This window comes from Nicotiana tabacum, chromosome 2 (genome assembly GCF_000715075.1).
Source record: "Nicotiana tabacum cultivar K326 chromosome 2, ASM71507v2, whole genome shotgun sequence".
NCBI lineage: Eukaryota > Viridiplantae > Streptophyta > Magnoliopsida > Solanales > Solanaceae > Nicotiana > Nicotiana tabacum.
The window spans coordinates 36,055,288-36,066,322 of NC_134081.1; the positions used below are offsets into that span (position 1 = coordinate 36,055,288).

Below are 11,035 nucleotides of genomic sequence, written 5' to 3' on the forward strand. Positions count from 1 at the left end.
TATTTGGTTTCTTCTAATTTTAAATGTAAGCTATAGTATTTATTTCTTAGTATAATTTAAACTACAGCGTAAATATTTAGTTTTCTTTTGTATATAATATTTAAGTCTAAAAATAGCTGACTAATATTCTTAGCTATACATTTTACTTTCTCTTTTGTTCATTTAGAAAGAAAAAAAATAAGTAAAAGTGTTTTAAAAAAAAAAAAAGAAGCAACTCACGAAAAAAAAAGGTAACAAAATAAGTAATACAAATGTTTTTCTCTTAATCTTAGTTACATCACGTCCTTTCCCCTCAACCCCTCACGTCTCACTCACATTGCGCATAAACACATACGACACAATGCACACACAGTGCACAAGTTACACTTTCCCTCCACGACTCACACACTGCACTATATAAAATATTTCACTTTTAGTATTTAAAAGGGGGTCCAATATTTTAAGGAGGAGAACGAATCTGGAAACAAAAAAGGGAAGGAAAAAAAGCAGCGCAGCAGCCATCATTTTATGGAGGCATGCTCATCTTCTTCCCCTCTCATTTCCACCATTAACGTGAAGCTCTTTCTTCAAAATCACCCAAACACTATACAAACAGCCATCAAAACGAGCCCTCCAAACCTAAAACCAGTCCAAAAACCAATCACTGACGAGGTATTGTTGTTCGAGTTTGAGGATGTCGAGGTCGAGTTTCTGGCGAGTCAAGTTGTAATCTTTTTGTTTGGACGACGAGTCGATGTTGAAAGTCCTGTAACCCAATACCAAAGGAAATGTCCTTAAGCTCACCTGAAGGTTCAGTTCTCTTACTTTTTTTATTCAATAATAAGGATCATGCTTCAGCTTTTTCTCTAGCATATTTAAATAAGTTTGGTAAATTCACTTTGTTTGGAACTTAGCTCGTGGGTGTTTTGTTTGGATAAATTGATCTTATGGACTCTAATGATGTAGGCTATGTGACAGTTTATTTTCCTTTATTTTACATGATCATTGTTTGATGAAATGCTTTATTATTCACGGTAGCTATTTGTTCTCTTATTTAAATGGAATAGTTACTGCTTAGGTTATTTTTGACCGTTTGTTTTTCTTGAATTCTAGTCTATATGCAAAGAGTTAAGTTCAAAAAATATATCCACTATTTATTAATAAAAATAGAAACATTAGTAGACCTTAGCCGTAATTTTGAGTGGCAATTTTGATAAAGTGACATTAAAATTCTTAGTTCTACTCCTAAGACTAGAGTACATCATTTCTTTCACAATAATTCAATATCCATATACTCTTGGCCTCACAATAATCTCAAAATATAGAAAATAAATAACTCATGGACATGGTAGATGCTTTAGGTGCGTTTAATTTATTATCGTGATTGCATACACGTCCACGTGACATAATTGCGATCCCAAAAATAAATCAAGGTACGCGTTCGCGCGACTTTGGCCGAACAATCTTAATTAATAAAGTGTTATTGATTGTATACACGTACGCGTGACATGATCTTGACACACCAAACAGAACGAGTACACGTACGCGTGACCCGTTTCAAGATAATTTTATAATCACGCCATAATCAAGTAATTAAAAGCGGTAAAAGGTAAAATACACAAAGGTTCTAAAAATGCATAATTAAATAATTTAATTAAGCCAGGTATGATTAATAGCTACCGTGTTGAAATCACGGAATTCGGGAATGCCTAATACTTTCTCCGGGGCTAACAGAATTCCTTACTCGGTCTTCTAATTTTCGCAGACTTTAAAACAAAGTCAAATTTTCTCGATTTGGGATTTTAAAATAAACCGGTGTCTTGGGACACCATAAATCATCCCAAGTGGCGACTCTGAAAATTGAATAAATAATCCCATTTTGATTAATGTCACTTTAATTGAAAAAACTCCCTATCCCCCTCGGAAAAAAGGAGCTGTGACAGCTCTGGCGACTCTGCTGGGGAAAAGAACTCAGAACTTCTGGTTCGGGGTTCAGAATTTGAGCTTATAAGATGATCTATACTTGGCTATATTGATTTGATGTTATTACTGTATTTTTGGGCCTAATGTGCTAATTGTCGCTTATTTATCGCTTTGATATTATTTGAATTGTATTAAACTGTCTTCTTACGCCTGCCTTCTGAGTCTTCTGAATTTATGATGCACATGTGCGCGTGGCCCAATTTTCTGTTAGAAGTCATACCAATTAGAACGAGGTCGGGTTAGTAACTAGGCCGGGTAGACTTTCTTGCTCTCGGTACGTTGCCCCCACCTCGGCTCGAGTTCTCTGCTTGGGTAAGCCAGGTCTAAAACACTCCCCCTAGGATTTAAACCTAGAATAACATAGCCTCATGTCGGATACCTAGTAGGAACTTTTGTTTGCATCATGTGCATTTGACTTTAGGGACTCAACACAAGGTTTGGGTCCGTCTAGGATAGGTGTACCTGAGAATTACATGACCAATCTGATGCATCTTATGTGCTACTTGTGCATTATGTTTGACTTGGTTTGTGCATGTTGACCGGTTTCTGAAAATAAAATAAAAATATAAAAATATTGAAGGAAACCAGAAGGAAAAAAATATGAGAGAGAAAATTTACCCAGTTTTCGAAAATCTCAGTATTTACCCTAAAAAAGATAAGCCTGAATTTTTCAAAAAAGTGTCATCCTATTCCTGAAACACTTACGAACTATGCGGGTCTGATTCTCACTGGATGTGAGATACGTAGGCAACCTTCATCGGGTCCGGCCCCCAATGTAAAAAAGGATTTATTTTATTTCTTCTTTAGAAGTCTTTCTTTAGAAAATTCCCACAAAAAAAGAGTTAGTTTATTTACTTTATTTTGATCTTACCGAACTACGCAAGATCTGATTCATGCGGCGTCATGATACGTAGGTAATCCCCATCGGATTCGATCATTGCCATCAAATAAACTGAGTGAAAAAAAAAGAGAGAAGAAAGAAAAAGAAAGAATGGAGGGACAAAAATAACAAAGAAAAACAAAGAGCGAAAAACAACAACAACAAAAAAAGCAAGAGTGAAAAAAATACTAAAAGAGAACTCTTTGTCCAATTTGAAAAAGAAAACTGCGGAAAGTTTCCGTGAATGCTGTCAAATGGCGCAAGCAAGCCACCAGGGTAAAGCCTCCAATGGATGAAGCAGAAATGATTACGGTCTTCCTACAGGCCAAAGAAGTGGACTACTTCCAGAACATGATGTCCGTTATGGGTAATCCGTTCGGCGAGGCTATCAAAATTGGGGAAATGGTCGAAAATGGTTTAAAAACGGGCCAAATTTTGAGTCATGCTGCCTTTAAGGCCACATCACAGACCGTTCATAATGGTTCGGGCAGTTTAATGAACAGAAACAGAAGGGAAGAGGGAGCCATGATGGCTTTGAGCTCGAGGGGGGCCCGCAGGTCATTCAACCAATCATATATGCTTCCTAAGGTCCCACAACAATATTATCCCCATCAAGATGTTGTTTATGTCGTGGCACTTCCTCTCTATGTGGTGATGAACGCGCAACCTTACACGCAACCACAACATTATACACAAAACCGAGCTCTACCTCCAAGAAATGCCCATCCCTACCAAGCTCTATATAATCCCCAACCAAATATTCCCCAATACAATCTTCGCCCAAGAGAGCTCCTCAGAAGGAATCAGTTCACCCTATTGGTGAATCATATTCAAGTTTGTTTCAAAAGCTAATCGGGCTAGGTCTGCTGCAGCCAGTGGCCCCGAACCGGCCAAATCCCGAGTCCCCCTCGCACCAAACTGATGCTAGATGTGAATACCACTCTCTAGCAGTGGGACATGATACAGAGGACTGTTGGACCCTCAAAAGTGCAATTGAAGAATTTGATCCAGCTCTGAAAGCCATTGTAGCCATTGTAGCCATTGCCGCAATAGAAAAGAAACCTAAAAATGGGCGCCAAACCTGAAACTTTCCCTATCAGACGGGAATCTCGGTAGCCGGTCTTGCTATCTTTTCTGTATTTCGGGTTATTTCAGGGTGTAATCCGAATTCTTTTACTTTACTGTCTTACTTTCTGATGTAGACCCTTCTATTTTTTTTACATATAAAATTCAAATAAATGAAATCAATGTTTCATCATCCATGAATGTCTCTTTTATTAATCTTGTCACCTTTCTTATTCTCTTTTTAGTTTTGTTAATGCAGATTTTAATAACATGACATGCTTGCGGACTTCATGCCCAGATCCTAAAATGATGTCAGACCTTGAAATAATGAATCAAGAAGTAGAATGTGCCGAAGATAAGGCTTGTAAGAAAATAAACAAAGAAGGGACAACAGGCTTAAACCAAGTCCAAATGAAAACCGCCCTTACTTGATTGGTTTATGGCACTGTAGCCATGATATCAGTAGAAGTTGAAATTCCTTCTCTTCGGATCATTGTTGAAACCGAGTTCGAGGATGAAGATTGAGTCAAGACCTGATTGAAGAAAATGACTTTGGTTGATGAAAAGCGATTGACTGCAGTTTGCCATAGGTAGTTGTACCAACAAAGAATGGCCCCTACCTACAACAAGAAAGTGCGGCCCAAGAAATTTGAAGTAGGGCAACCCGTTCTGAGGCGTATTCTTCCGCATCACGAGGAAGCTAAAGAAAAATTTGCCCTGAATTGAAAGGTACATACATTGTAACAAGAGTGTTGCCAAAAGGGAATACTGTATTTGGGAGACATCAAAGGAAATGTTCCCGATACAAATGTCAATACAGACGCCGTCAAAAGGTACTATGTTTGACCCTTTACGCAGCTTTAATTCTCTCTGATTGGGATGACGAAGGCTTTCATTCTCACTACCCAAATACTATTAACCCTTTGCTAACCCTTTGAGCCAGATACGTTTTCTTGGCCACCCTCTTTGGAACCTTGTAGGTAACGAGAAAGAGAAAATAAAAGAAAAAAGAAAAGAACAAAAAAAAAGAAAAAATAATAAAAAAATAAAAAAATAAAAAAAGAGAAAGAAAAAAAAGAAAAAAGAAAAAAAAAGAAGCAAAAGAAAACAAAACAGAAGAAAAACAAAACAAAAATCAAAACAAGTTCAAGTTAATTGAACTACGTTCGACCTGATTCCGAAAGGATACGTAGGCAGCCTCAATCTAGGGTTCGGTCACACCAAAACAAAAATTCACATTCCCCCAAAAGTGAAAACTGGGGCAGATGTCACAATGGTTTGGCGATGATTTCGCTCGAAAGGTTCCAAAGTTGTAATTCAATCCAAATTCTTTTTACCCAAATCCTTTCAAATCCTTCCGATCAATTGGCGAGAATGTTCAAGAGTTGGAGGATACGATTACTAGGATCGGATGCAACCAAATTAGAGAAATAAAATGAGAGAGTCCTATTGGTGAAAACCCTCATGGGCACTGTAGGATGATGGTAAGTAGAGAAAATAAAAATGAGAGTCTTGTTAGTAAAAACCCGCAAAGGGCACTATAAGGCGATGGCGAGAAGAGAAATGAGAGAGATCAGCTAGTGAAAACCTGCAAAGGGCATTGTTGATCGAAAAGAGGATCCATGCAGCCATGGCATCAACACAGTCCTGAGCAAGATTTTTTGGTTTCAAGTCAAAAGTTGTGATGAGTTTCTGAGAGTCGGACAGTTTACACAAATCAGGCATCCAGTCCAAAAGGCATGTCATGTTCATTGAAGTCCGCATGTACTCCCAGATAAGTCCGTCTTTCTGTTCCCCGAAAGGGACACCTTTTATTTTAAACTCATTCTCTATTCCATTGTTTTATATTTCTTTTAATCCCTTTCGGTCTAACTTTGTTTAAAAAAATAAGGCAAAGAAAAGACGGCAAGATCGATTTACAGGGTTCTCGTTTGAAGCGAGATGATATTTTCAAAAGGCGCCCAGCCTCGGCAAGGGCATCAAGTCGACCCCGACTGGCCATGATTGGCCGATGCTTTGAAATGGAAAATTTTGAAAGAAGCCAAAAGCAAAATGCCCACAAAGGCAAAATAAAGTTGAAAAAGGCTAAGTCCCACACGACCAACCGTCATGGCAAAGTTTGGAAATGCCAAAGGTTCTCCAGGGTCAGAAATGGAGTTGGTATTCAGGAAATAATCAGTTGCAGTTGAGAAGAAGATGAGCCGAGATCAAGAGATCAAAATAATCAAGGCCACAAACCGACCTCCATTTTAAAACTAACAATTCTTTCTTTGTTCAGAACAGGAACAAAACAGTTGTAGGAAACAGTTTGTGAAAAGATGAACATCATCAAGTGAAGTTCTCAAATCCTTGATTTTCTTCCAATATACATATAATCATTTTATTTTTAGTTTCATTTTAGGGAACCAATACCCTATCTTCAACACATGGTACTACATCCCCTGGTTGCATTACTTTTTGTCAAAATAGGGTACGACATTCCCTAGTAGCATCCTAGAGTGCCAAAAGCCTCACCTTATTGCCAACACAAGGTACTACATCCCCTAGTTGCATTTCTTATTTCAAACATAGGGTACAAAATTCCCTTGTATCATCCCAGAGTGCCAAGAGCCTCACCTTATTGCCAACACAGGGTACTACATCCCCTGGTTGCATTACTTCTGCCAAAAATAGGGTACAACATTCCCTAGTAGCATCCTAGAGTGCCACAAGCCTCATCTTATTGCCAACATATGGTACTACATCCCATGGTTGCATTACTTTCTGCCAACATAGGGTACGACATTCCCTAGTAGCATCTCAGAGCGCCACGAGCCTCATTTTATTGCCAACATAGGGTACGACATTCCCTAGTAGCATCCCAGAGTGCCACGAGCCTTATCTTATTGCCAACACAGGGTACTACATTCCCTGGAAGCATTACTTTCAGCCTATATAGGGTACGACATTCCCTAGTAGCATCCCAGAGTGCCAAGAGTCTCACCTTATTGCCAACACAGGGTACTACATCCCCTGGTTGCATTTCTTGCTGCAAACATAGGGTACGACATTCCCTAGTAGCACTCAGAGTGCCTCGAGCCTCATCTTATTGCTAACACAGGGTACTACATCCCCTGGTTACATTTCCTATTGCTAACATAAGGTACGACATTCCCTAGTAGCATCTCAGAGTGCCATGAGCCTCATGCCAACATAGGGTGCGACATTCCCTAGTAGAATCTTAGAGAGCCAAGAGCCTCACCTTACTACCAACATATGGTACTACATCCACTGGTTACATTTCTCATTGCTAACATAGGGTACGACATTCCCTAGTAGCATCTCAGAGTGCCACGAGCCTCATCTTATTGCCAACGCATGGTAATACATCCCTTGGTTGCATTTTATTGCCAACATAGGGTACGACATTCCCTAGTAGAATCTTAGAGAGCTAAGAGCCTCACCTTACTGCCAACACAGGGTACTACATCCCCTGGTTACATTTCTCATTGCTAACATAGGGTACGAAATTCCCTAGTAGCATCTCAGAGTGCCACGAGCCTCATCTTATTTCCAACGCAGGGTACTACATCCCTTGGTTGCATTTTATTGCCAACATAGGGTACGACATTCCCTAGTAGCATCTCACAGTGCCACGAGCCTCATCTTATTGTCAACACAGGGTACTACATCCCTTGGTTGCCTTCCTTCTTATTAACATAGGGTACGACATCCCCTATTATTCAAAAAAAAATGTGTATAAAATATATATAAAACAAATCTCTCATTTCTTTTTCAATTCTTTATTTTGCAATAGAAAGATAGTTTATTGTATTTTTAATAACTCACAAAACTTTTCTAGTGCAAACTGGGGCAGAAAACTTTTGTTCGTTTTGTTTGTTTCTGATGGCTTGCAGGTTTTTCTGCAAAGTATGAATTGGATGTGCAAGAAAAGACTCCAGCTCTCGCCAGAGAAAGTGGAACGTTTGATCTCAATACCAGCCGCAACCAGCTTTGACGTAATGCATGCGGAGACATAGGGTCTCAAAATCCATCTTCTCATCATCTGATCAAGAATCAAGCCTTGGAGAATATTTCATAGTTTGTTATATCGAGAGCATCAAGTTTCAGTCTAAAGTCAATGAGGGAAGCAAGTCAAGAATCAAGACAAGACTCCAGATGGCAATTAGATAGAAATTTTGTAACTCTTAGATTTCAAGAGTATGTAATTTTCTTTTTATTTTGATGTAATAGTCGGAACCGCGGATCTGAACCTCGACGGAACTTCACTCGACTCTCCCTCTAAGCATACTCCATCACTCTTCTTCCACTTGAAATACACGCGACTTGATTCCCTTATAATCCGGGATATGTAGGCTGTCTAAAACCAAGGCTCAGTCACAACCTCTTCTTTTCTCTTCTTTTCCTTTTTAAATAATAGTGAGGTCAAAAATCAGTCACCTTGTTTATTTTCTTTGCCTGAAAACTCTTCATGTTTCCAGGCAAAGAGGGGCATGCTGTGAACTAATTTTTGACCGCGCCCAAATTCGATACTATTTTAGTGTAAATATTTCTTTTAGGTATAATTTTGATATTGTAAACTTTTATCTTACTCTTAATAGGTTTTATTTAAGAAAATTAAAAACTACAAAAAATATTCACATTCTTAGAGTATAACTTTTGTTCCTATTTTTGAATAGAAGAATAAAATATATATTTGGTTTCTTCTAATTTTAAATGTAAGCTATAGTATTTCTTTCTTAGTATAATTTAAACTACAGCGTAAATATTTAGTTTTCTTATGTATATAATATTTAAGTCTAAAAATAGCTGACTAATATTTTTAGCTATACATTTTACTTTCTCTTTTGTTCATTTAGAAAAAAAAAATACTAAGTAAAAGTGTTTTCAAAAAAAAAAAAAAAGCAACTAACGAAAAAAAAAGGTAACAAAATAAGTAATACAAATATTTTCTCTTAATCTTAGTTACATCACGTCCTTTCCCCTCAACCCCTCACGTCTCACTCACATTGCGCAAAAACACATACGACACAATGCACACAGTGCACAAGTTACACTTTCCCTCCATGACTCACACACTGCACTATATAAAATATTTCACTTTTAGTATTTAAAAGGGGGTCCAATATTTTAAGGAGGAGAACGAATCTGGAAAAAAAAGGGAAGGAAAAAAAGCGGCGCAGCAGCCATCATTTTATGGAGGCATACTCATATTCTTCCCCTCTCATTTCCACCATTAACGTGGAGCTCTTTCTTCAAAATCACCCAAACACTATACAAACAGCCATCAAAACGAGCCCCCCAAACCTAAAACCAGTCCAAAAACCAATCACTGACGAGGTATTGTTGTTCGAGTTTGAGGATGTCGAGGTCGAGTTTGCGGTGAGTCAAGTTGTAATCTTGTTGTTTGGACGACGAGTCGATGTTGAAAGTACTGTAACCCAATACCAAAGGAAACGTCCTTAAGCTCAACTGAAGGTTCAGTTCTCTTACTTTTTTTTATTCAATAATAAGGATCATGCTTCAGCTTTTTCTCTAGCATATTTAAATAAGTTTGGTAAATTCACTTTGTTTGGAACTTAGCTCGTGGGTGTTTTGTTTGGATAAATTGATCTTATGGACTCTAATGATGTAGGCTATGTGACAGTTTATTTTCCTTTATTTTACATGATCATTGTTTGATGAAATGCTTTATTATTCACGGTAGCTATTTGTTCTCTTATTTAAATGGAATAGTTGTTGCTTAGGTTATTTTTGACAGTTTGTTTATCTTGAATTCTAGTCGATATGCAAAGAGTTGAGTTCAAAAAATGTATCCACTATTTATTAATAAAAATAGAAACATTAGTAGACCTTAGCCGTAATGTTTAGTTCTACTCCTAAGACTAGAGTACATCATTTCTTTCACAATAATTTAATATCCATATACTCTTGGCCTCACAATAATCTCAAAATGTAGAAAATAAATAACTCATGGACATGGTATGTGCTTTAGGTGCGTTTAATTTATTATCGTGATTGCGTACACGTCCACGTAACATAATTGCGATCCCAAAAATAAATCAAGGTACGCGTTTGTGCGACTTTGGCCGAACAATCTTAATTAATAAAGTGTTATTGATTGTATACACGTACGCGTGACATGATCTTGACACACCAAATAAAACGAGTACACATACGCGTGACTCATTTCAAGATAATTTCATAATCACGCCATAATCAAGTAATTAAAAGCGGTAAAAGGTAAAATGCACATAGGTTCTGAAAATGCATAATTAAACAATTTAATTAAGGCAGGTATGATTAAAAGCGACCGTTTTGAAATCACGAAATCCGAAAATTCCTAATACCTTCTCCCAGGCTAACAGAATTTCTTACTCGATCTTCTAGTTTTCGCAGACTTTAAAACAGAGTCAAATTTCCTCGATTTGGGATTTTAAAATAAACCGGTGACTTGGGACACCATAAATCATCCCAAGTGGCGACTATGAAAATTGAATAAATAATCTCATTTCGATTAATGTCACTTTAATTAAAAAAAACTTCTTATCCCCTCGAAAAAAGGTGGTGTGACAACGATTACAAACAGAATTAAACCAGTAAGAGAAATAAATGATTAAACTCAATATCACAAGCAAGAGGAACTCACTTTATTATTCAAACATTCATCAAACCAAAGTCATATATTAATATACTTAAGAATAACATCGGAGGAAATGGACCTTAAAAGTGAATTTGGACTTTGATTCTTTGATGACTTTGAAACTTAAACGCCGACAAAACTGCGTACAAGACCTCAAATGAAATCCGACCGGATCACCGGAGACTCGCCGGAAACCTTGTTAATCTCGAATCAAACCTCATCGAACTGGACCGCCAAAACCAAATGACGTCAAAGTTTTGTTGGTTTTTGTTTGAGTGGTTTTAGGATAGTTTCAGCTACGAATTAGTGGCTTGGGTTTGAGGAGGATTTAGTGGTTATTGGTAGTGTTTTAATGGAGTTTAGGTGGGTTTATGGTAGAGGAAGAAGAGTTTTTGGTCTGCTGTATGAGTATTGAAGTAAAAAGGGTTAAAGGAAGCACACCAGAAAGTAGAAGGGAGTGAAGTGTAAATAATAGAAAATAGTGA

At 37.6% G+C, this 11,035-nt stretch overlaps 1 long non-coding RNA gene across 1 annotated transcript; it reads left to right on the forward strand.

The window, feature by feature from the left end:
- The first annotated feature begins 207 nt into the window (after positions 1 to 207).
- On the forward strand, positions 208 to 6,969 carry LOC142170619 (uncharacterized). The gene is made up of 2 exons (XR_012699879.1): positions 208 to 789; positions 4,167 to 6,969. It is a non-coding gene; the product is annotated as an uncharacterized LOC142170619 (long non-coding RNA).
- Positions 6,970 to 11,035: the final 4,066 nt, after the last annotated feature.